The sequence below is a fragment of the Macrotis lagotis genome, chromosome X (assembly GCF_037893015.1).
Source record: "Macrotis lagotis isolate mMagLag1 chromosome X, bilby.v1.9.chrom.fasta, whole genome shotgun sequence".
In the NCBI taxonomy this organism is placed as follows: Eukaryota; Metazoa; Chordata; class Mammalia; order Peramelemorphia; family Peramelidae; genus Macrotis; species Macrotis lagotis.
The window spans coordinates 663,237,565-663,264,308 of NC_133666.1; the positions used below are offsets into that span (position 1 = coordinate 663,237,565).

Sequence of the window (26,744 nt, forward strand, 5' to 3'; positions counted from 1 at the left end):
TAAGTGTCTGAGGCTGGATTTGAACTCAAGTATTCCTGACCCCTAGGCTGGTTCTTTATCCACTGTGCCAACTAGACACCCCTGATATGACTAATATGAAAATGTGTTTTTTCATAATTTCACAAGTATGATCAGAATGCTTGTTTTCTCAATAGGTGTGGAAGGTATGGGAGGGAGGGAGAGAATTTGGAGCTAAAAATTTAAAAAGAAAAGAATACTAAAAATAATAATTTTTAAAAGAAGAAAAGGGAAAAAAAGAACAATAAAAATGAATTTCCCCATTATGTTAGCCAGGATTTGGACAGCTTTTGGTGGATTCTGGTATGGTTGTATTAAATGTCTATCCCTACTTTGTTTCATCTGTAAATTTAATGGTCAAGAAATCATTATCTTCCCTTTAGATCTTTTCCCACCTTATCTCCTACCATATACTCTTTTATCCAATGACACTGGACTCCTATTGCTTCCACAGACAAGACACTTCATCTCTCAGCTCTGGGCATTTTTCTCAGATATTCTTCCATGCCTGGATTCCTCTTCCTCTTCTGCCTTGAATACTAATCTTCCCCAGCTTACTTTATTTAAGTCCCAACTAATATCTTACTTTCTACAGAAAGCCTTCCCAGTCCCTCTTCATTTTAGAACCTCCCTATTTATTCTGTAGATCTTGCTTTATATAGATTTGTTGCAAGCTGTAAGAGTTTTGAAGCTAGAGACTATATTTTGTCTCTCTTCTTGTTTAATTTGGTTGCCTGGAGAAGTTCATCAGTATTAGTTTTATGATGGCATGCTTACCCATGTTCTGGATAGTGGATGATGCTTTCAAGATTTTCTGGTAATCAATGGAGTGAAACAAGACTGTGCCTTGATTCCGTGATTTTTACCATGATCTTTTTAGCCATGTTATCAACTGCCTTTGTAGAGGATAAACACGATATCATGGTCAGCTACTGAACTGCCAGTAAATTCTTCAACTTGAAAAGGTTACAAGCCAAGACAAAAGTGGAGGGAGTGTTGGTGCATGATTTTGTATGTGAAAATGATTGTGTACTCAATGCAACCTCTGAAGTTGAGATGCACCAAAATATGGATCAATTCTTTGCTGCTTGTGCTAACTTTGGTTTAACAGGGAACACCAAGAAAATCCAGGTGCTCCATCAGCTAATACAACACCATCCATTTGTGGAACCATTGATTACAATAAATGGAGAAGTTTTGAGAACTGTGCACAAGTTCCTTTACCTTAGTAGTGTCCTTTCCAAGGACACTTGGACATTGAGATTGACACACGCATTGCCAGAGTCAGCTCAGTATTTGGGATACTCCAAAAGAAAGTGTGGGAGAGAAAAGGTATTAGACTAACTCCAATTTGAAGGTCTATAATGTTTTTAGGATGATCTTATTGCTATATGCCTGTGAAACCTGGACAGTCTACTAGTGCCATGTCAGGAAACTGAGTTGCTTCCCTTTCAACTGTCTTAGGAAGTTTTTGAAGATCACCTAGCAGGAAAAAATAGCAGACACAGAGTTCCTTTCTTGGGCTAAACTGCCATGTGTTCCACCATTACCACAGAGAAACCAACTACAATGGGTTGGGCACAATTAGAATGCCAGACATACACTTGCCCAAAAGACTATTTTATGGAGAATTCCCACAGGGCAAGTGCTCACAAGGGGGATCAGAAGAAGTGATGCCGAGATACTCTGAAGGTCTCAATGAAGAACTTGAGAACCGATTGTACAGTATGGAAGACACTGGCATAGGACTACCCAGCATGGCGTGCCCTCATCAGGGAGGGGGCTGCACTCTATGAAGAAGGCAGAATGGAAGCAGCTCAAAGGAAACTTGACATAATGTAAGTTTAGATTACCCAGTCCAGATGTTCCCATGGAATATTTGTATCTGACCTATGAGAGAGCATTCCAAGTATTGGTCTGAGTAACCACAGTTGGACACACTGTCAGTTGTCTCAAACATAGGGATGTCATTTTGGTCTTTTATAACAGCTAACCAATCATTAAATTTTAGAAATCACTGATAAAATTGTAGAACTAGATAAGTGAAGGAAATGGTCTTGAATGCCTGGCCAGCAGGTTTGGGAGGTAGATGCTATTATTATTATTATTATTCATGCTTTACAGGTGAGGAAACTCGAGGCAGAGAGGGGTTACATGACTTGTTCAGGGTCCTATAGCTCATGTATATGTCTGAGGTCAAATGTGAATTCAGATTTTCTTGACTTCAGGTTCAGCACTCTAGGGGGCTCCTTCTACCCCAACTTAACTGCTCTATGAACCACCTCCGTTTCCTCCAGCTTTAAAGGTATGCTTCTTTGATCCTAATGTATTGTCCTGAATGTGATACTGTAAAGTTGTGTTTAGACTGAGGTCCAAACCCCTGATTTTGGGCTGGGCTAGCTAGTTTGGTGGTCCTGGGTGCAATATTAACTCCAAGCCTTAGTTTCTTCATATATAAAATGGATGAACTCAGGTCTTCCTGACTCCAGACCCATCCACTGTATCACTCAGTTGCCTGAGAAAATCACTCAGTCTCTTATTACTCCAGGTAATTCTCTAAGACTATCAGTGGCCAAAGAGTTTCCTTGACAGACCCCATCCCATTATTAACTGCGATGCCTTGGTGGCAGCTTGTGCCCTTGAATACCAAGGCAACAGAAGATATGCTTTGTTAGGCCTTAAATGCTTCAAAAGCTCAGAATTTGGGCCAAACCTATGAGTCTATTGTACAAGGATTGACCTGGTTAAGTTAATGTTTGGCCTGCAATGCAATAGAATGATTGCTGTTCCAAAGACCATTTCCCAAGTGTGTAGAGGGATTAACTGTACAGTTGTTGGTAGAGTTGTATCCACAGACCTTTTGAGGACCTTAAGTCTTCCCTAAAACCCTGCCAATGATCTACCCCATTGCACCTCAGTGAATCTTATACCCTTTTCTCTTCTGTATTTCCCATTACATCTATTCAAACATCCAAAGAATTGTTAAGAAAATCAAAGGACATACTTACTGTCTCTCATGGAAGTCTCCACTCCTCCGCTATAGAAAAACTCAGCCTACTTTATCTCAATTAGAAGAGACAGAGCAGGAAGATCTAAAGAGCACATAATACTGCCTGCCCTGAAAGGACACTAGTAGGTTTTCTTTTTCTATCTTTCCATTTGTGAACAGGGAATGGTTTGTTATAAATACCAAGGCTGAAGGCCAATCTCGATCTCTTTGTTATTGGGTGTTGGGTCTCTCTTGTCTCTTCTTGCCTTTTAGTTCCAACTATTTGGAAATAAAACCAACTCCTTTTAACTTGGGAGGATGCCACATTGGTGACTGGAGAGACGCTATCTCAGCAACTCAAAGTATACCACTGTGCTGGGAAGAGACTGAAAACCAAAATCCATGATTGGTGACTGAAGCAAAGACAGTTTGGGATGAAGACTCTAAAGACCCTTGAGTAGGGCTTTTTAATTTTTTTTTTTTTTGGTGTCACAGTTCCCTTTGGCAGTCTTGCTGAATTTGGTGGAAATTTCTCAGAATTAATTCTTTAATTCATGAAATAAAATACACAGGACTATGAAGGAAACATATAACATATATATATATATATTATATAATTATATATAATACATAAGCTTATATAATAATTATATTGAAATGCATTTGCTTATCTATATATCTATTTACATATTTATGCAAATATGATATATATTCATATATGTCTATTAAATTATGTATATTATGTATGCCTAATATAATGCCTAATATATAAACATATACATATCCACACAAGTTCATGAACCCCTATTTAATAATGCTTGAACTAATGAGTCCAGCATCTATTAGTGTAGCCATGAAGACCTTAGATACTTATGAGCTAAGTGAACTTGGGGGCAATGGTTTAACATCTCTTAATTCCAATTTCCTTATCTATGAAGTGAGGTCTTGGATTGAATGGTCTAGAAAGTGTTTTCTAGCTCTGAATCTAGGACTGGCATGCATGTCTTGAAGAACAGGCTATATATATATATATATATATATATATATATATATATATATATATATATATATATGATAAGAACAGGAAGAAGACACAATTTCTATCCTCCAGGTGCTTAGCATGATTTCTTAAATGAGATCCATAGTATTCAAAAGGGTTTGGACTAACTATCTATCCAGGAAAAACCAAAATGTATAAGAATCCTTTTGTTCAGACAATGGTACACATTTGAATGGACAATACTTTGAGTGTATCCATTAGTTTATATGTCTTGAATTAACATATTAAATACTTGATGATCTGGGTCCAGAATTGAACAGGAGTGCACTGGATTACTTTGGGAACTCTGTAATGTACTTTTGGTGATTATAAATTCCTTCCAGAAGATCCTTCCTTTTAATGAATATCAGCCTGAGCATAATGGAAAGGCATTCCTTGGTTGTGAATAGCTTTCAACACTGTGAAGAATAGGAAATCTAAAGAAGTCGAATAAAGGATATTAGTTAAGTTGGTTGGTTCTTGTACTTTATTGAAGAATATCAAAATGACATCACTGATGTTTGAGCCAAATGATAGTATGTCCAACTCTGACTGATTAGACCAATATGTGCTTGGAATGCTCTACCATATGTTGGGCACAAATAGTCCATGTGAACACCTGGGGTGGATGCTCTAAACTTACACAGGTCATGTTTCCTTTGAGTTGCTTCAATTCTGCCTTGCTCATAAAGTGCAGCACCCTCACTGATGAGGATGCGCCATGTTGGGCAGTCCTCTGCCGGTGTCTTCCATGCTGTACAACCAATTCTAAAGTTTTTATTTTATTTTATTTTTATTTTTTACTTTTTTGGTTTTTGCAAGGCAATGGGGTAAGTGACCAAGGTCACACAGCTAAGTAAGTTTTAAGTGTCTGGAGTTGATTTGGGTCTTCTTGATTGCAGGGCTGGTGCTCTATACTCTGTGTCTCCTAATTGCCCCTAAAGTTCTTAAGTGAGATCTTCAGTTGACCTGGTATTGCTTTTTTTGATCCCCTTGTGAATGCTTTCCCTGTGTGAGTTCTCCATCAAATAGTTATTTTGGCATTCTAACAATGTGCTCAGCCCATCATAGTAGTGCTCTCTGTAGGAATGTTGGAATTCATAGCAGTTTAATTCAAAAAAGGACCTCAGTATCTGCTATCTTCTCCTGCCAGGTGATCTTCAGAATTTTCCTAAGACAATTTAAATGAAAGTAATTCATTTTCCTGACATGGTACTGGTAGACTATCCAGGTATCACAGGCATTTAGCACTGATGCCTGTTGCATAACTAAGTGTGCCAAAAAAAATCAGATTGATGGTTAATATGGAACTCGTTATGATAGATTCCAAAGAAGGATGGTGAGGAAATTGAGCTAAGTGAACCTAAGGTCAATCTACTTGTCCCTAGTGCATCTACTTGCTCATTCTGTGCTAAGACCCAAATGAATATCAAGCAACAGGGATCTGACATTATGGATCCTGATCATTGGTGGTGCATGAACTTTTGGAGTTATTGAAATTTGCCATCAGCAATCTGAAAGAACTGAAAGAAAAGTAGGGCAATCACCTTAGCAAATGTCTATTTCATATTTTTTTTAGGTTTTTGCAAGGAAAATGGGGTTAAGTGGCTTGCCCAAGGCCACACAGCTAGGTAATTATTAAGTGTCTGAGGTCGGATTTGAATTCAGGTACTCCTGACTCCAGGACTGGTGCTCTATCCACTGAACCAACTAGCCACCCCTTAAAGTTCATATTTCAATGACAAATGAGCTTATTTATGGAATTTAAAAAAAGAGAATATATGCTGTGTATAGCTAGCCACATAGCAAGTGTAAGGATGATAACTGATAGTCTACCTGCCCCATCTGTATCCTGATGATGTCAAGAGAACCAAAGTAAAGTCTTCTTTATCATGAAGTCTTCCCCTCTAGCCTTCACCTCCCCAACTTTGTGTCCAACTAAAGGAAGGGTAAGGATGAGCATCATGCATGGGTGAATTGTGGTCTATCTTGTGTAAGGGAATGCACAAAATGATAAGATCACAGATTCACCAGCAGCTCATATTATTTAAAGAGGGGAAATGAGACAGCTATAGATAACACTGAAAGATAAACAGCTATGAGTGTGTACATTCAATTTTAATTTATTTATTGAGAGTCTACTAAATGGAAGTACCAGTCCTCCTCTTTAGTTTACATAATAAAGTGACTTCCTCAGAATCACATAGCTAGTTAGTATCTGATTCGAGTTTTGAACTCAAGATCCCCTAACTCCCCAGACTGTGATCTAGCCAATAATAATCGCTCATTCTCTCTGTTGATTGACCAACAATAGGTCCCAGCGAAAGAGTCATTTGGTCATTGTTTGGGCTCTGAAGGCAATTGTTAAATTTTGGTCAAAACCCTAAGTATCTTCCCCTCCCAGATTAATTTTTTTTAAACTAAGTAAAAAAAAAAGATCATTTTTTTGTCTCATTTCTTACCTAACTTTAATCATGAACGAGTGTTGCCTCAGACAACTGAAACCTGAGAAAGACCTTTGCTTGAAAAGGCCAAGGTCTCCCACTGCATCCAGAGCCATCTTCAGTCATCCTCATCTATACCTTGTCACTGGACCCAGATGATTCAGGAGAAAATGAAGCCCAGAGTGACTTTGCACATCTCTGCCTCACTTAAATCCAATTCATTTGCAAGTTACAACATCATCCTCCCTGTCTAAAAACAGCAACAACAATTATATAATAATGAATGAATAAAACTTGTGAATGCTAAATAAATATGTTAGTTAGAGGAAGAAGCTGCCCTTAAAGTCTGGTTTGACTTGAGTCTTAAAGAAACTAGGAATTCTAAATGGTAGAGAAGACAAGGGCAAGAGTTTCAGGGTTAGACTGGGCAAAGGTTTGAGGTGGGAGATGGAACAGAGTTGTCCCAGTGGGCAGAGCTTTGAATTTGGATGACACAAATCCTGCCTCAACCTTGCACAAATTAAATGACCTTAATTGAGCAATTCAATAGACTTCTCTCAGTTTTAACTTTCCCATTTGTAAAATGGGCATAAAATCAATCCTTTGCTGGGAGAACCAAATAAGAGAACATATGAAAAGCACTTTGCAAATTTTAGAGATTTATGTAAATGTTAGCTATTATTATTAGCAGCAGTAGTAGTAGTAATGGTAAACACATTTATTTAAGTACAGAAATAAAGAAATATACAGAAGCATCAGTCTATGTAGAAGTATTTCAAGAAATATTTCATGATTGAATAAATGAATATACAATGAGAGATGAGTCAGTGGAATTGGTTGAAATTAATATTTAATGGGAAGCTAGGTGGCAAAGTAGATAGAACACTGGCCTTAGAATCAGGAAGACTCATCTCCATGAATTCAAATCCAGCTTCACACTTACTAGGTAGGTGACTCTGAGCAAGTCATTGAACCCTATTGGCCTTAGTTTCCTCCTCTATAAAATGAGGTGGAGAAGGAAATGGCAATCCACTCCAGTGTCTTTGCCAAGAAAATCCAAAAGGACTCATGAAGAGTCAGGTACAACTGAAAAGTGACTGAGCAACAACATGATTAATGGACTTAACACTTCTGCTAAGTCTTAGAAAGCCCCCTGGGTGCAGTGACTTTTTTAATAACTCTTTAAATTAGAATTTATTGAGCATCTACTATGTGAGAGTCCCCACATTTCCCATAAGAAGATAGAAAAATGAACTGAAGCCTTCCCTGAGACCCATACCCCAGTTAGTTAGCATTTTCTCTTCTCAAATTACTTCAATTTGCTTATTTATGTATAAGCAATGCCCCCAACACTTCCTCCTCTCCTCAGCAACAGAAATTTCTGAAGCATGTGGACTGTTTGTTTTTTTTTGCCTTCATATCCCCAGTACCTAGGGATGCTTTGTGGGTATTAAGCACTTAATTCATGTTTGTAGAAATGAATTATTTGATGATATATGATCTCTCTCCTTGAGGAACTCACAGTCTTATTGGGGGAGACAAATTTTAGACCCACTATAAAAGAGAGGAGAATATGCTAACTAAAGTATCATGGATGATGAAGGAGAGAAGGATCAAAGAAGAAAAGGGAGGGAGTAGGGGAAAAATGGGAAGCCTTCATCCATTCATTCATTCATTCAATAGTGAGGAGGGAGCATAGTTTACTTATTATCACCTACAATATTTTGAACATAGTTGGGATCCAGTAAATACTTGTTTAATGATTACATGGTTTGATTTAGGATAGATATTCACTTGGGGTGGCATCTGGAGGGCCATTGGTTCTAGGTAAGCTTTAAGGAGGTTTGTCTCTATCCCCTGCAGTCTTCCTTTCTAGACTCTGACCAACTAAATCTTGAATTTTGCTTCCCCCTTCACCCCTGCTTTTGAAAGGCTTCACTGCCCGCTCATCTACTTCACTGTTTCAGCTCACCCTCAAATCCATCTAAGAGACCCTCAGAGGCTTTTGCCTGTGTTTGTGAGAGACTCCACATGGGGCTTCTGGCTGTTTGGATGTTTTGGCCGAATGATTCAGTTCATGACTGTAGGTACTTCCTGCTGCATTTCAATAATCAACTGCACAGCCCCCAAGGCAAAGTCACTCAGTAAGCAGCAATTTTGGGACAATCATACGGTGCCTTATTACTGTATTAGTAAAGCATTTCTCTCCATGAATTTGCTGTGGTTCGTTAGTGGGCCTCATTCAGCTCTTGGCAAGAAAGTTTCATTGATCATGGGTTTCATTATCTTCTTTTGTAAAACTAGCATGTCCTTTGGTAAGGCTGGGAGAATTTGGTCTAAGACTGTGGAATTCAATAATACACCTCTAAAGTGCAAGAATACTAGCCCAGTCTCTGGCCTTAGGTGGATGGATCTCTTAGCTTAATTTAAGAAATTGTTCACAAATCAGCAAGGAAATCTTCCAGTTCCTTGTGCCTTGTCCCTGACCAACATATCCAATTTTTGAAATGCAAAAAGCAAAAATCCATTTACTAGCTGTTCTCATTCCACATGGGGATACTAACATATTGGACTAATAAAAGCCCACAGAGAAAAGAAGTCTGTTTGTTTCTTGTATATATATTTTCAAATGATTAAAAAACCCCAAACCTGTTTAACCATCTGAATGGCAAGTTCAAGAGAGGAGAGTTCATTGAAAGCGAAGGTAAAATTATTTCCCTAATAAGAAGAGGTATATCTGATCTTCTGATCATGTTTAGAGATGAAACAAGGGAAAAAGGAAGATGCCGGAGAAGAGAAAGAAGAAAGGAGGGAAAGTGGAGGGGGGGAAGGAGAAAGAAGGGAGATGTCATATAGGAAAAATTAGCAGTTTTTTTTTTTTTGGTAAGATGAAACATGTCTAAGAGGCTGATACCTTGTTGTAGTTTTCCATAATTGAGGAGGACCAAGACATCAAATGAATGACGGCATGACTTGCACATTATGATTATTACAGTGAGGGCAATGTTGCGCAAAAACATCCTTCCCACTGCCTTTTCCAGAACCATTTTATCCTATGATCTGATTTGATAGAAAGTAGGACTTCCGAGGAAGGTCTGGATGCTGTGGAAATTCTTGGTCTATGAATATCCTTCCTTTTCCTATCATCAAGGTACCACAGCAACACTGGGTGAAAATGCCAATATGTGATTTTCTGACAATAAATTGGAGACAAAATGGCATATTCAAACCTATCTCATAAGTACAACCTTTTCTTCTCAGGTCTACAGCACTACTCCCCTAGAACCCAAAGGCTTGGGTCTCTCGTCTCCCCTACCTCCACTCGCACCATTTAAGCTGCCTGATGGGTCCACTGACATGGTAAAGGTATTTCTTTATAGTTAATGGGGGAAAAATGTAACGTTAAGAACAAAGTTGCCTGCTCATCTACTGTTTTCATATGAATTATTTCAAGAAAGTATTCCTAAGTATTTTAAACTATCATGTCACCAGACTTTAAAGTAAATTTTGTCTATCTTTCCATTTTTTTCATACTTATCTGTTCAGGTGCCTAAACAAGCCCTCTTTAGTAAACCACCTACCTCTCCATTAGACTGTAAGCCTTTTGAGGGGAGAGAAAATGGGATTTTTTTCAGATGAGAGCAGTCAAGAAGCACAAAGAACTCACTAAGCAACTTAGTTCTATTGAAATAATATCAACACTAGCATCAATTTAATAAGCCAAATTTAATTAGTTAAAAATTATATTTGAATTTTATTATATATGAACAATCAAATTGTATTGAAAGTCAATCCTAACTAATGCAAAAAGTTTAATCAAATATTAAAAGGAGACATATAGAAGATATAAGAAAAGTATTGGACCATAGAATGAGCAAAAAAAAAGATAGACATGCTATCTCTGACTTTTTCCTGTCAGAAGTGATAGAGGCTAAAGATAAAGGGAATAGAGAGCTGCTGAACTCTTTTACCCACATTTTCTTTACCAAACAGAAGGGAAAGAATAAAAGGTTATCAAAAAGTTGATATCTAATCTAAGTAAGGAGAGAATGAGAGATCAGCTTGATGATTTAATTCAGGGAGGGAAAAGGTTTTTATTTTTATTTTTGATACCTATAGCTTAGAATACTGACTGCCACATAGTAGGTACTTAATTAAAGTTTGTGGATTGACTGGAGCCTCATCTCATAAAGAAGGAACTGAATATCATTGTGACCAAGCCAATCGGTGATTATTGAAAATTTTAAGAGAATGGGAGAGGTACCAGAAGTCTAGAGAAAGGCAAATATTATCAGAATTTTTAAAAAATATTTCAAAAGAAAATTATGGATTCTGCAAATTATAGTCCAGTAAATCTTTGGGAATTTTGGAAAAATACTAAAATGAATCATCAACAAGATAATTAATGAAATCTAGAAAAGGAAGTCGTGATCATAAAGAATGACCAAATTATGTTCAACAAGAACAGATTAGACCAGATTAATCTTAATTATCTTTTTTTGACAGGGGGAACTAATCTGTCTATTCAGAGGAATGCTGTAGCTTAAAGTCACAGAAATATTTGTCAGGCATTTGATCAAGTCTTGTGCTACTCTTGTGGAACAAAGGGAAAGGTGTGGTTTAGATAGTGGTTTAGATAGTTACATGGATTAGAGCTTTTTTAATAACTAGACCCTATGTATACTCATGAACTTTTTGATACAGTAGAGTGCCCCAGGACTTTAGGCTTGTTCCTGTATTGCTTAATATTTTTTTTTATCAAAAACTTAAGAAAAGGCATAAATAACATTTCACCTTTCTTCAAATAAAATTCTTTTATCTCTTCTGTTTTATATGGGTGGTGGCGACAATTCTTTTGTATTCTTTCCTTATCAGACTTCATCTAGACCAATGTGTTCAGTTTGGGTCACAGCAATTAAAGGAGGATATTGATAAATTGAAGATTGTCTGGAGAATAGAAGAGAATAGAAGGTTCTCCAATCTATGTCCCATAATGATAACCAGCTTTGAGATAGTACTTTAATGTCTGCAAAGCATTAACTGATTTCAAGATAAAATGATAAAATAACATTTATTCCTTACAATAATCCTTATGTAAAGTAAGCCCTATTATTATCCTCATTTTGCAGTGAGGAACTGAGGCTGAGAGAGGTCAGATGACTTGTTGAGGGACATAGAGCTAGTTAGTATCTGAAGCAGGATTTGAATTCACATCTACTTGACTCCAAGTCCAGTACTTTGACATTTGTGTCGCTCAACTTACCTTTATTGAGCTTTATCTCAAGCAACCTGGAATTCGTATTGAACACAGGTCAATAACAATGAACAATTATATATTCCCTTCACTATAATAATCACAATGTGCAAATTGTGTCATCATGTATAAAACATAGTCCACTTTGGACTACTACTGTAAGATGGACAAAATTCTTTCCGTTGATCCTCGAAAATCTATGAAGTAAGTGTTATCACCCTACTGATAAAGAAGTGGTGGCTGAGAGACTAAATTGACTTTCTGAGGACATAGTCTTCCTGACTCTTCTCCAGCATACGATCCATTGTGCTACCTACTGGCCTATTCCAGAATATTGGGATAAATCTAATCATAAGACATTTAAAAGAACACTGGGTAAGTCATTTAACCTTGTTGGCCTTAATTTCTTCATCTGTAAAAACGAGCTGAAGAAGAAAATGGCAAATCTCTCTACTATCTTTGCCAAGAAAATCCTAAATGGGGTCATGAAGAGCTGGGCATGGTTGAAAAAATAATATAACAATTGCACAAGGTCCAGTCTTATGCCTGTATCAAACAATTCGACAAGGACAAGAGGAAGGAGGCATGATTGGACAGGAGAGGTTTCAAAGCAAAAGTTTCAAAGTTTTGATGAACTGAAAGGCCAATACAGGGATATAGCAATAGTTGTTGGTCCTCTGAGACCCCATTTGACATTTTCTTGGCAAAACACTGGGATGGTTTGCCATTCCCTTCTCCAACTCATCTTACAAGAGAAAGCTGAGGGAAACAAATATAAGTGACCTGCTTAAGGTCACATAGTAAGTGGCTGAGGTCAGAATTTTCTTGATTTCTCTATCCGCTGTGCCAACTGGTTGATCCTAGCTCTAGTGGGGAAAGAAGTTACTATAGGCAGAGGAGAATGGGTTCTATAATGAAGGGTATATATATATATATATATATATATATATATATATATATATGTATAAATACACACACACACACACACACAGGTGGAGATTACATGTCAGTTCAAGATCCTGCTCGTTTAAGCACTAGCAAATACTCGTTGAGTGAATGATGAAGTAAAGTAGAGTCTATAGGTTAAAATGAAGCTATTACAATACTAGAATTATTGTCACATGGGATGAACTTCAACTTAGTTTAGAAAGATTTTCTGGGATGGTGAGATTTTAATTATTCATTCAAAGAACAGCAGAGAATGAATGGGATTAGAAATTTGAAGATCTGGGTTCAATCCCATCTCTGCCTCTTTCAATTCCAGTCAACAAACATTTATTTGAACTCTTTCTATGTGGTAGACTTGTGATAGCAGCTGGGGATAAATAGGCCAAAATGAGAGACTCTAGCCTCAAGGAACTTGCCTCAAGGAACTTACATTTTACTTGGGAAATGAGATATACTCAAATTTAATATCTACAAAATGTGTCTTGTAAAATTCCATTGTTTGTATCAATCAATTGCTCAATCAATCCATCAAACATTTATTAGGCAACTTTTGGGTTTCAATCCCGATACAGAAACTGGGGGTAGACAGACAAAAGAGAACCAGTCCCTGTCCTCATGGAGCTTATGTTCTAATGAGTAGGAAAGAGTCAAAGGTCATGTATGTATGAAATGTTGAGGAAAAATTACAAGTATTTGATAAGCAAGTGGATATAGAGACTGAGGGAAGAGGAAAGAACAGCTTTGAGATTGCAAACCTGGGTGACTGGAAGGATGGAGGCTCCACTCAACATAAAAAAAAAGAAAATTTGGAGAGGTCAGGGTTTGGACAAAAAGATAATGAGTTATGTTTTAGACATATTGAATCTAATATGACTGCTAGACATCTGGTTCAAAATATCCAACAATGGGCAATTTGTGAACTGCAGTCCAAGACTTTTTAAGTTCACAAGGCTGTCAGAATTCAGATTTGAGTTTAGGTATAGCACCCTATTTACCACCCTTCACTGACAATGATGGAGAGAGCAAATCAATGAATAAAATCTTTGGTCAAGGGTAAAACACTTTTTTCCTTGTTCCCCTGTCATTGAATTCTGGCAGTTTTCTGAATTCGCAGTGCCAAGGCAGGGAACATCCCCACGACTTTCTCTAGTGATGGTTTCTGACATCTATTTGGAACCCAAACAATTAAAGGACAACATCTACCATTGGACTCGTTCAACATTGAAATCCCAGAAAACATTGACCTAATGATGCTGAGAATACTATAGTGCCTATCATTTTGACTTACTAGCCTAGTTTTAAAAATTGACATTCTACCTAAATGAGATAAAATGGGTCAGATTTTAAGACTGCAGCTGGAAGATTCAGGCTTCCTGGCACCCTGAAAAATGAATACATACAAATGCTTCAGTGCAGTATTCCTCTAAAGGGCAATAAATTAATAAATAATCTCAATTAAAGCTGGCCCTTGAATCATTGGTGGCATTTTCTTTTGCTGACTCTGTACCTTCCATACACCATACCTGGTTAAGAGAGACAGCAAAAAAGAAAATCAGGTCGCACAAAGACAAATCTTTGTGTTAAATTTAAACTAAGCGTGATGCTGCTAGTCTTTCTCTGAAGAGAAAGTACTAGAATTTCTGTTTCAGAGTATCATTTTTAACTGTCTTACCTTTCAGAAGTACTAACCACACAAGCAAATTTGGGTTGGGAAAAAAGGCTTATATTTTTTGTTTCAAGCTTTAATAGTTTAAAATTGAACTAAGACTTTTGATAACATTATAAAATGTTTTCTATTCTCTCTCTCTCTCTCTCTCTCTCTCTCTCTCCCCCATCTCTCTCTCACTCTCTTAGGTCAGAGATATGATATATTTATTTAGAATATTAGTATCTTTAAAAAACTGTTATAATATTATAATGTTTTTCCTGATTAGCCCCTCATCTTCCAAATCAATCTACAGACATAGCACAATGTTTTATACATAGTACGTGATTAACAAAAGCTGACTTATTTACTTACACATCGACTAATTAATTTATACATTAATTATATATATATATAAATCCACACATTCACACAAATACACACACATATATATGCACATGTGTACATATATATATGTGAATACACATGTCTACATGCAAATGCATTGAATAGAATGTGACCATGGACAAACTATTTAACCTCTGTCTGCTTCAATTTTCTCTTATATAAAACTGAGATAATAACAGCCCCCTCTTTGTAGAGTAGTTACAAAAATAAAATGAGACAATATTTATAAAGTGCTTTGCAAATTTCAAAATGCCATATAAAAGTTAGCTATTATTAATTATTATATATATACATTAAACTATAGTATCTCTCTCTCTCTTAGGCCAGTGATATGATAATTATTTTAGAATATTTATATTTAAAAATTTTTTTGAATGGTCTATATTTTTTGATTGGTCTCCCATCTTCCAAACAATTCTACTGACATAGCACAATATTTTGTACAAAGTAAGTGATTAACAAATGCTTGCTTATTTATTTATACATTAATTAATTCACAAACAGATTAAAGTTATATAAATACAGCTCAGCTCTGTCACTGATTGGTTTTAAAACCTTCCATAGGTCCTTATTATTCCATGAAAGAAGCTTCAAAGTCCAGAGTGTAGCCATCAAGTTGCTCCATGAGCTGGGCTCTACATATTTCCAGTTTTTTTCTTGCTATTTTCTGGACATACTTTCAGTTCCTCCCATCTTTCCAACTTGGTTCATGCTGTCTTCAATTCCTCAAATGCCCACCCAACCAATTGCAGCCTCTGAGAAAAATCTCTTTTTTTCAGAATCAGTTCAAAGACCATGAAGTCTTTTCTGATCATCTAGAAATGATCTCTTTGGCCTCTGGACTTCTTTTGGCTATCTTTGAACGTCTCTTATGGTAACTATTATATATCATCCCTTGTATACTAGCGATTTCCCTTACTAGAATGCAAATTCCATGAGAACAGGATGGTGTCTTGGTCATCCTTTTTTTTTCTTCATTTTAGAGTCCAACCAAAAGAGACTTCTTTCTGAACCTCAAATATGGCATTTTTTTCCCTAGCACTGCATTGGTCTGACTCATGCTTCTACAGCCTCATTTCCTGTAGTGCTCTCCTTTTTTATTTTAACTTCTTAGTATCTCTGGATTCTTAGACACTCAGCTCAGATGTTAACTTCATCAGGAAACCTTTCCCATTTTCCTTCTCATCCATCTCATGACAGTATATGCTTCTTGAGGAGGGAGCCATATTTGCCTTTTCTTTGTTTATCCACTACTTATCACAGTGTTTGATAGATCTTAATAAATGTTCATTCATTCACTGTTCATTTTACAATAAGAAAGAACAAAAGTGCAGAGACTACTCAAAAACCTCATTCATGGCTTTGTTACGAATTCTTCCAGATGGAAGTAAGTATCTGGATGCTTACTGGATGAGGTAAGCATCACACCAAATAAGTTCAAAAACCATTTGATTAAATTCTGACAGGAAGACTTGTCAAAATTATTATTAAATGGTAGAGACCTAAGATATGAAGAATTGATGAGCACAAGAATTTGGTATCATTAGCTATAGAAATTCAGAAGAGAGATGAGGTAATTAAGAAAGGTTTCTTTGAGGATAGGACTTTTGAAATGGATGTTCTAGTCTAATCCATACCTAGAAACAACTAGATAATGCAGCAGATAGAGAGCCAGATCTGGAGGTAGAAAGATTCATCTTCATGTTTTCAAATTCTCCCTCAGCTACTTACTAACTGTGTGAAGCAAGCTACTTCACTTGTTTGCCTCAGTTTCCTCATCTGTAAAATCAGCTGGAGAAGGAAAAAGCAAACCACTCTAGTATCTTTGCCAAGAAAACCCAAATGGAGATACAGAGTCAGATACAACTGAAAAATGACTAAACAATCCATATACAAAAGATGCATGAACTTCCTTCTTAATTTAATTGACTTGATCTTGAATAATGCCAGTAATTTGGAACTCACTACCTCATAATGAAGTCTATATACCTACTACCTGTATGGCCAGGCACAACTTAATTTCATTGGTCTTCAGCTTCTTTAACTATAAAATGACAGGGATAAACTAGATGACTTTTGAGGTCCTTTCCACCTCTAATTCTAAGGTCTTATATTTGTGATTCTATAATCTCTGTTATATCAATTTCCTTCCTAAAAGTAGTGTCCAAGCCTATATACAGTGCTCAAGATGTCTTCTGACTAGAGGAAATCACAGCAGGACTGTTGTTCCCTCTCAGATTTTGATTATTAAGTTTTTCCTTATGTTCCTAAATATCATATTAGCTTTTATCAATAGCCATATGAACAAGGCTCCAAATTACTGGGAATTAGAGAAATATAAATTAAAATGAGTCTAAGATTCTATCTGATGGCTAATGACAAAGAATAAAATGTGTATTTTGGAGGGGATGTCAGAAAATAAATAAATACATTAATGCATTTTTAGTGAAGTTGTAAACTATTCCAATCAGTCTGTAAAAACATTTTGGAGCTACGCCCAAATGGCATATGCATTTTCATTTGACTCAGTGATTATTAGGATTACATCCCAAAGAGATCTAATAAAGAGGGAGATTACCTTCATGTACAAAAGTATGTATTAGATTTAGTTCTTTCGTTTTTTGATTTGCTATTTTCTGGTCATACTTTCAAGTTTCCTATATTTCCAACTTGGTTCATTATTGTATAAACTGGTAATGGAAGGAGTGCCCATTAATTGGGGAATGGCTGACCAAGTTATGGTATATGAATGCTATGAAATGCTATTGTACTTTAGGAAATGATGAAGGATCACTTGTACAAAAATATTCATAGCTGCCCTGTTTGTGGTGGCAAAGAACTGGAAATTAAGTAAATGTCCTTCATTTGGGGAATGGCTTAGCAAACTGATATATGTATGTCATGGAACATTGTTCTATTAGAAACCAAGAGGGATGGGAGTTCAGGGAAGCCTGGAAGGATTTGCATGAACTAATGCTGAGTGAGATGAGAAGAACCAGAAAAATATTGTACATCCTAACAGCAACATAGGGGTGATAACCAACTTTGATGGACTTGCTCATTCCATCAATGCAACGATCAGGGACAATTGGGCTGTGATGGAGAATACCATCTGTATCCAAAGAAAGAATTGTGGAGTTTGAACAAAGACCAAAGACTATTATCTTTTTTATTTAAGTTTTTTTTTGCAAGGCAAATGGGGTTAAGTGGCTTGCCCAAGGCCACACAGCTAGGTAATTATTAAGTGTCTGAGACCAGATTTGAACCCAGGTACTCCTGACTCCAGGGCCAATGCTTTATCTACTGTGCCACCTAGCTGCCCCAACTATTATCTTTAATTTAGAAAAAAAAACAGATATTTTATTATGTAATTTTGCTATCTCTTTTTATTTTTATTTTTCTTCCTTAAGGATATTATTTCTCTCTCATCACCTTCAACTTAGATCAATGTATACCAAGGAAACAATGTAAAGACTAACAGGCTGCCTTCTGTGGGGGGTGGGGGGAGGGAAGTAAGATTGGGGGAAAATTGTAAAACTCAAAATAAATAAAATCTTTCTAAAAAAAAGAAATGATGAAGGAGATGGCTTCAGAAAAACCAGGGAAGTCTTACATGGTCTGTTGCAAAGTGAAGTGAACAGAACCAGGAGAACAATTCAAATAGAAGCAGTAATATTGACCAGATAGTGAAGTTTGAAAAATTGACTTAATATTGAAACAATGACCAAACTCAATTCCAGAGAACTCCTGATGGAATATGCTGTTCACCTCCAGATGGAAAACCGATGGACTTAAAGTACAGATTGAAATATATTTTCTTCCATTTCTTGAAAAAAATTAGAATTGTTAATGAAGAAATTTGTTTTATATGCATATTTTGTATATTTATAATGAGTTCTATTTTTCTTGCCTCCCCCCTAAGAAAGGGAGGTGATGGAGGAGGAGGAAGGGAATTTGAAATCAAAAATAAAATTGAATTTTTAAAAATTGAGAATTATTTCAATAAACAAGATCATATCAGTTTTCAGGATGGTCAAATAGTCTCATACTCATTATTCAAAATGAGTTTTTAGTCCATCCACATTTCCAGATTTCAAGTTATGATCCTATAACAATGTCAAGTCAATCACTTTCTGTGTATCTAAAGTAAATTTATCTACTCTGTCCCCCTTTCCTTTGACTGATTGACGTTAGTTTTCTATTTTCTACGACTTCCCAAACAGACCATGAAAAATTCAGGAAGTTGTTCATCTTTGAACTCGGGCTAGTCTGTCTTGTGATCCTTTGTAAATGTCACGCTGTGAAGAGTGGTGGTGAACTTTAAATGCTTCAGAAGGTTCCCCTCTCCCCGTAAAGGAAACAAGAATCATAAGAAATCTCAGTATTGTTAGAGTTTCCTCTTCAGTCCCATGATTTGAGATTTCACTGTATTTTGCATTTTACTAACAATATTTTTTTAGGGGGGGGGTTGGAAAAATGTAGTCTGGTGACAGCTGGTATCTGAAGAAAGAAAACTCAACTCTGCCCCTATGCTTATTCAAAAAGAAAAAAAAAAGGCCTTTCAATAAAATAAATGAATGTGCTGATTCTGACCTTTTTAAACTCTATGACAAAATCCAGATAGAGGCAAAAAAAAATCTCATTTCATCTTCCAGCTCACATATTAATTTATAAAGCAAAATACTGAGATTAATTCTCATTCAAATCTGTGTTCACCTAAGGTCCTTAAAAAAGGAAATTCCATTAACATTTTTACTTTCAATATTTTCTATATTCAAAAGCCTTTGCGCCTTCACCCAGTTCTGGTATCTCTGCGCTTGTTGTCCAGAGTTTATATTATTTGATTGTTTGGGAAATGTTTAATTCTCTTCTTTTTTAAACAAATAATACATGAAGTCTTACAAAGTTGTGTATTAGAAATTCTTCCTCACAAGACAGAGAGTCTGCTTGAGCTAATACTAAGAACTCTCTGGATTATTAAAAATATTCAAAATTAACATTTTTAAAAATAAAAAAATTAGACACCAGCAGGAAGTGTTTGAAAAATCATTGCTCAGAGTAAATTTCTCATTTTTAATCATCTGGGAGTATGGAGATATGTATACTTACGTTGTCACAGCATTATTCAGCAAGAACAATGATCGCCACAATCTATGACTGTTTGACGGTAATCTTTCACAAAGGAGTCATATGCCTCCCAGACAATCATTTTATAATAAATCCCTCACTTTCTGGGCTCTTTTTAAAAGGAATGAAGGGCAAAAAGAAAGGCCACCATGAATCTTGAGCAGTTTGTGCAAACTAACTTGTATTCCTTTCTAGTAATTCCAAACATCCCGGAGGCCTTGCTTCTCTGTAGATGCCTAATGACAGATAGTTTGAGGCTGTGTGAAGATAACTAAAGCAGAAAAACTTAGAATGACGAGGTAGAATCTATTCCTCTTCAACTAATGTAAAGTATATTTAACCCAATTTTTCTATAAATCTGTAAATTAATGATAGTGTTGGCCAAAAGGTTTTTTTTGTATGGATTTTCACAATTGATTTTCTGTTCACAAGATGTTGGTTCAGTTTTCTAATGGGTGATCACAGCTAAGTCATTGAATCTTTCTAGGACTCAATAATTTCATTGACCAATGAGGTGGTTGAACCTCATTGTCTCCAACAACTAAACCTCTAATCCTATGTTCCTTGTGGAAGTTATGAGGTAGCTCAGTGGAAAGAGAGCTGGATTTGGAGTCAGGAAGATCTGAGTTCAAATATGATCTCAGACACTTAATAACTGTGTGACTGTGGGTAAGTCACTTAACCCTATCTGCACATTTGTCCATGAGCTGGGGAAGAAGATGACAAATCACTTCAGTATCTCTGTCAAGGGGAGTTATAAAGAGTTGGACAATGTTCCTTGTCCCTTAAATTCCTCGGGCCTCTTTTATTCCTATGCATAATAAAGGGGTTTGAATAGTTGACCTCTGAAATCCATTATCACTCCATATCTATTATGCTATTATTATAGATGCTCTGGGATAGAACATTCAGGAAGACCTTGAGTTCAAATTTGGCCTCAGAAACTTATTGTGTGACCCTAGGTAAGTCATTTAAGCTCTATCTGTCTCAGTTTTTTCATCTGTAAAATATGGGTAATAAAACTCACCTATCTTCTCAGATTGTTGTAAAGATAAAACGAGATATTTGCTGTTGTTGTTCAGTTGGCTTCATCTCTTTATAACCCCAGGTGGGATTTTCTTGGCACATAAACTGAAGTAGTTTCTCATTTTCTTCTCCAGCTCATTTAAAAGAAGAAGAAACTGAGGCAAATAGAGGTAAATCACTTACTCAAAGTCACACAGCTAGTAAGTAAGGCTGAATTTGAACTCAGGTCTTCCTGACTCCTAGCTTAGTGCTCTATTCATTGTATTACCTAACTGCCTATGATATTTATATGTAATATCTGCAATTTTAAAAACCTTCAAGTACTATATTAATTCTAAGGATGACAAGGATGATTATGTATTATGGGTATTATCAACCCCATTTTTTTGTAGATGAAGTAAATGAGAATCAGAGAGGTTCATGGGAGAACAGGACCACATATATAGAGCTAGAAGGAATATTAGAGACCTTATAGTTCAACTCTTTCATTGTACAGAAGCTCAGAGGGATTGAGTTACCCATAATCATACAGCTAATTAAGCATCAGAGAGAGAAACAATTCAAGTCAAAAAATCTCTTTTGCTACTCTATACTGCTTCTCATTAAACTCTTTCATTCATTTAAGAACAAAATAAGAGCTGATTAATATGCAAAAAGCATCAATGTGGAGAAATAATATAAAGATTCATTTCAGCACGATTTAAGAAAGAATATCCTGTTAAATAGAGTGGCCCTCAAATGAAATAGATTTCTATGTAAGGCAATGAGTTTTGAGTATAGTTTGGTTAGAGGATCAGGTACTGGTTAAACTTGACTCAATTCCATTTCTTCCATGAAGTCTTCCCTCATTCACTCATTTCTCTTCTGAAACCACAGTTATTTATGCTTTTATTGTGTATTTGCTCATTTAACCATCCTTTAGAAAAGATAAAAAAAAAACCTAATTATTTCTTTCCTGTTAGGATAAAATCAAATTTATTTTTGTGATGCTATTTAGCATTAACCATATCTGACTGTCTTTTGGAACAAAGAATCATTGCTTATATGGGACTCTTGGATGCATAATAAAAATAACACCAGCAACTCTTTTCTTTGCCTCTCCCAGGAAAATCTGTGACCCAGTCTTCCATTTAGAACGACTTCCCCTTTGTCTTATTCTTTCATTTGTGTTGAGGATTTTTTCCCCCTGCAGCAACATGTCTACTCATTGGTCAGTGGATGATGATTTCATATTTACAGTACCAACTGTGAAATGAATGGTTATAAGATAGACATTTCACTGGTACAGGAAATTGCATGATGTCACTATCTGCAACTTATAATTTTAGCTAGTTGTCTAGAATAATGAGAAGTATCTAGCTTGTCCAGATGTGCCAGTGGTGAGACTTGAGGCCAGGTCTTTCTGACTCTAGGGTCAGATCTCTATTCATCAGACCATTATTGACAGATGACTTTAAAGTCCATGATATTTAGTCACCTTTGCTCCCTTTTTTTCTTATCATTGTTCTAATGTCACTGCAGTATCCTTTTAAGTCACTCAAGTATTGAACTATTAAAATGGAACACTCTAGTTACTTGTGATTTTATTTTTTGAATAGGTAAAAGAAGCCATCTTTTGACTCATTTCTTACCTAGCCTTAAATCACTGAATGGGTATTGCCTCAAATAAATTAAAACCCGGCGGGGGGGAAACCTTGTTTAAAAGGATCAATGTTTCCAATTGCTTCAGTCTTCTTGATCCACATATGATCCACCCATGTGGCTCTGGATGAGAAAGGGAGGTTGATGAATTTGCACAGCTCTGCCTCACTAAAATCCAATTCACTTGTAAGTCAAGACATCACCTTCCCAATGTCATTGGTCTTAGAGAATGAAAGACAAAATGAAATTTTACAAATGAGAAAACTGAAGCAAAGTGACTCACCCAATCACACAGCGAGTAGATATCTGAAGCCAGATTTGAACTTCCATAATCCTGGCTCCAGGTCCAGTGTTCTATCAGCTCCTGATTATTAATCATTTAGTAAATGCTTGCTGATTGACTGAATGATGGCATAATAGATATAATACTCAACTTGGAGTCTTACATAAATCATCGGATCTCAGTAGTCATCTTGTACAACTCATACTACTACTCTATTCCTAATTTCTTAGGCTGGTTATTAAATCGAGCCCCAGAAAATAGTGGTTTTTCTTGCCTACAGACATACAGTAAAAGGTGTCAATGGGCCACTATACTTTGCTTCATAAACCTCAAGTCAAGAATACCTGGGCTCTAGCGACACTTATGTACTGTTCTATTAGTATCGTTCTAATAGCCTGATGTCTAGGATAAAGAAACAGCATTGTAATAATTCTGCTATTCTATCAGATCAGTGAGTTTTGCCACATAGGCTAGTCATGTCTCCCTGGAACCAAGATACCTGACTTTTAGGCTGGGTTGTAAACAGCTGTATGACCTTTGATGATTCAATTCATACAAGTTCACTGTGCCTTAGCTGCCTCATTGTACAAAGACTTTCCAGGCCCTTTGCCAAGAGTACTCTATAATGAAGCTTCTAATATTTCTAGAAGGACAAAGAAAACTGTGATTTTTCGGTGTAGCAATGAAAATAGAACACAGTTCTGCCCATTTCTAAGCCATGGAACTCTTTTGACCACAACAGAAGAGAAAGCAGAGGTACTATTCTGCAGATGGGCCATTGTTTTAAAGCCATTTCTCCCCAACAGCCTCCCACACACTACAGGATTCAGACTCAGGGTACAGTACTTTGCTTTCTACAGTCCATTGTCCAATTCATTGCAATTTCAATGATTAGATAATTCAGGTCGAGTTCAGGTTCACTTCAGTGTAGCCTGAATTAATTATCTCCACTGGAAAGTGAAGGCAGACCAGGCGGGCCTGCTGACAACCTGAGTGGAGAAGGAAACTACTGCATAACTTAGAATAAAAGGAACAGTAGAGTAGTGATTAAAACTGGACTCAAGAAAATGACCAACAGGCAATGTAGAATTTTATTTTGCTTCCTTGGTAAATTTCCATTTAGTGCTGATTGGTATTAGTCTTGGGCCTTTTTGACAACCCCAGGGGTTAGCATAATAGAGGTGAACAATAAATAATGATTGATGTAATTATTGCCACCCTTATTACAGAATCCCAGAACTTCAGAGTTCCAAGGGACCATGGCAAGCATGCAACTCAAGCAATACCCAAAAGAAATCTCCGCTATGACAGACCCAACAAGTAGTCACTCAGCCTCTTATTGAAGACCTCAAATGAATGGGAGCCTTCTCTCCAGGAAGTACATTTTGCTTTTGGATAGCTCTGATGTTTCCTCTTATCCAGCTCTTTTCCACTTTCCATTTTCCAGTTGCCAATTTTCAATTTATACCCATTGCTCTTGCTTCTGCCATCTGGAGCCAAATAGAACAAATCTAATCCTCACACAATAGATTTGCTGGTACTTCAACAAAGCTATAGGGTTCCTCTTTGATGCTCTCTTCCCCAGACTAGACTTTCCCAGTTTAAGTTTTTTTTTTCATATTATTCAAGAATCCTCACCATTTTGGATTCTATGTTCTGGACACTATCCAGGTTATCGAAGTTCTTCAAAAATGGCAAAGTGCCATCTTATTTCTGGAAATAATGAGGTCTTCAATGTAGCCCAAGAGTATATTGGCTTTTCTGTATGCCATATCATACCAAGCATGCAATCCACTGAAACATTTAGTTTTCATATAAAGATACTGCCTAACCATGTCTCTCTCCAACTTGTCTTTTTTCAAAATGATTTTTTGAACCCAAGTATACAACTTTACATTTATCCTTGCTGAGATTTATATAATTAAATTCAGTCCAAGCCTTAGCCTGTCACCTATCTCTAGAAAAAAAAGCACAAAATACAGATCTCTCTGATACCTTACCCAAAAGTCACGGACAAAGGAGACAGATGACATTCTGTGTTTGAAAAAATGAAAGATTCAGAATCAGAGGTTCTGGATTCAAAATTAACCTCTAGCTAGCTAGCTAGCTAGCTAGCTGTGTGTGAGGGTAATTCATTTTTTTTTATTTTCTAGTGTTGTGTTCTGCATCAGTGAATGTAACATCACTAATGAAATCATAGGTACTTGGATCATTGAAGAAAAGAAGAGTGGTCATAGAATGATGGACATTTTATTTATTTTTTTTAGGTTTTTGCCAGGCAAATGGGGTTAAGTGGCTTGTCCAAGGCCACACAGCAAGGTCATTATTAGGTGTCCAATGCTGGATTTGAACTCAGGTACTCCTGACTCCAGGGCCAGTGATCTATCCACTGTACCACCTAGCTTCCCCATGATGGACATTTTCTCCTCAAATCTACCTTCAGTTCTCAGCTCAGACACTGCCATTTCCATGAGTCCTTCCTTGATCCTCTCCACACTTTCAACTGAAAATGTTACCTCTCCTTCTCAAAATATCTCAGAGAAATATCTTTGACCTGATCCTTTGCTCTCAGCTCCCTTGAACAAGAATCATATTTATATGAATGCATAGTTGGCACCCGCTTTGATTGTAAACTCCTTGAGGACAGATTCTGTTTAATTTTTCATCTTTGAAAACCAGTGTCTAGCACAGTGCTTGGCTCCTAGTAAGTACTTAATAAATGATTGGTGACTTGGAATTTTTATTAATCATTTGCCATCAAAGACTATAGCAGAATTCTTGAAATCATTGAATGCATCTCAGTGTAAAATTCTTCTTTATACATTTGCACAAGTTAGTAAAACCATCACCTTACAATTTGTATAACCATAGAGAGCAGAAAATGACTGCACCAGGAAGACTGAATTCCTAGCTCAGATTTCTACCTTCTTCCATTACCATTCAACCCCACATTCTATTTTATTTTGTTTTGTTTTTATAAAGCATGTTGAATGTACAGAGCATAATAAGGTAGGACACTATAAAAGTCTATGTCAGTGAGAATTTATTTTTATAGAAAACTGAAAGAAAAGCTTGGTACCAATTAATGTTATTTGGACAAATGATAGACAGATGGGGGAATGGAATATTCTGTCATTTTTGAAATAGCTCATTGAACCAGCAGAGACTTTAGAGGTGTAGAAAATGTGTTTCCTACGTGCACTCAGTTCATTCTCTGACAATAAAGTGGCTCCACCATTATCTGGCTAGTTTCACTGCCTGGTAGAAAATGCTTCCATCCTCCATTCATTGTGTACAATAATTAAAACAGAATCCCACTGGGTGGATTACTGTGGAACTTTTCCTGATGTTTAATGAACTTAGTGAAAAACTTCGAGAAACACATTAATAAAATCAGCTTGGATGAAAAACACACACAAAGATTTCCTCATTAAAGATAAGTAATGAAGATATTTGTCCTAGAGTTTTCAGCATGAAATTAATTTGGGGCAAAGAGATAAAAGGATGATGATGATGGTGATGATGGCAATTGTCATCTACCATAGCACTTTATAGAGATTTAGAGTAGGAAGGGACCTTTGCACTATTATAGTCTTGACTTCTTTACTTTATAAATGAGGAGGGCAGCTAGGTGGCACAGTAAATAGAGCACCGGCCCTGGAGTCAGGAGGACCTGAGTTCAAATCCGACCTCAGACACTTAATAATTACCTAGCTGTGTGGCCTTGGGCAAGCCACTTAACCCCATTGCCTTACCAAAAAAAACCCTAATAAAAACCTTTACAAATGAGGAAATGAAGATTCAATGGGATTAAGTGTCTGAACTTAAGTCTTTCCCATTCCCAGTCTGATTTTCCATCTGCTTCTCCAAATTGAATTGACATGATTTACAAAAAAACCCAACTATAATTCATTCTCTCTCT

The 26,744-nt window shown here is 36.5% G+C and overlaps 1 protein-coding gene and 1 long non-coding RNA gene across 2 annotated transcripts in view; one reads left to right on the forward strand and one right to left on the reverse strand.

The window, feature by feature from the left end:
* TMEM132C (transmembrane protein 132C) overlaps positions 1-26,744 on the reverse strand; it is a 540,167-nt gene that overhangs the window by 85,667 nt on the left and 427,756 nt on the right. The gene's annotated exons all lie outside the window — the stretch shown is intronic.
* The window catches only part of LOC141501417 (uncharacterized), a 150,506-nt gene that overhangs the window by 6,833 nt on the left and 116,929 nt on the right, over positions 1-26,744 (forward strand). Inside the window, exon 2 of the long non-coding RNA XR_012472228.1 lies at positions 9,752-9,850. This is a non-coding gene — a long non-coding RNA (uncharacterized LOC141501417). The remainder of the gene's footprint in view (positions 1-9,751; positions 9,851-26,744) is intronic.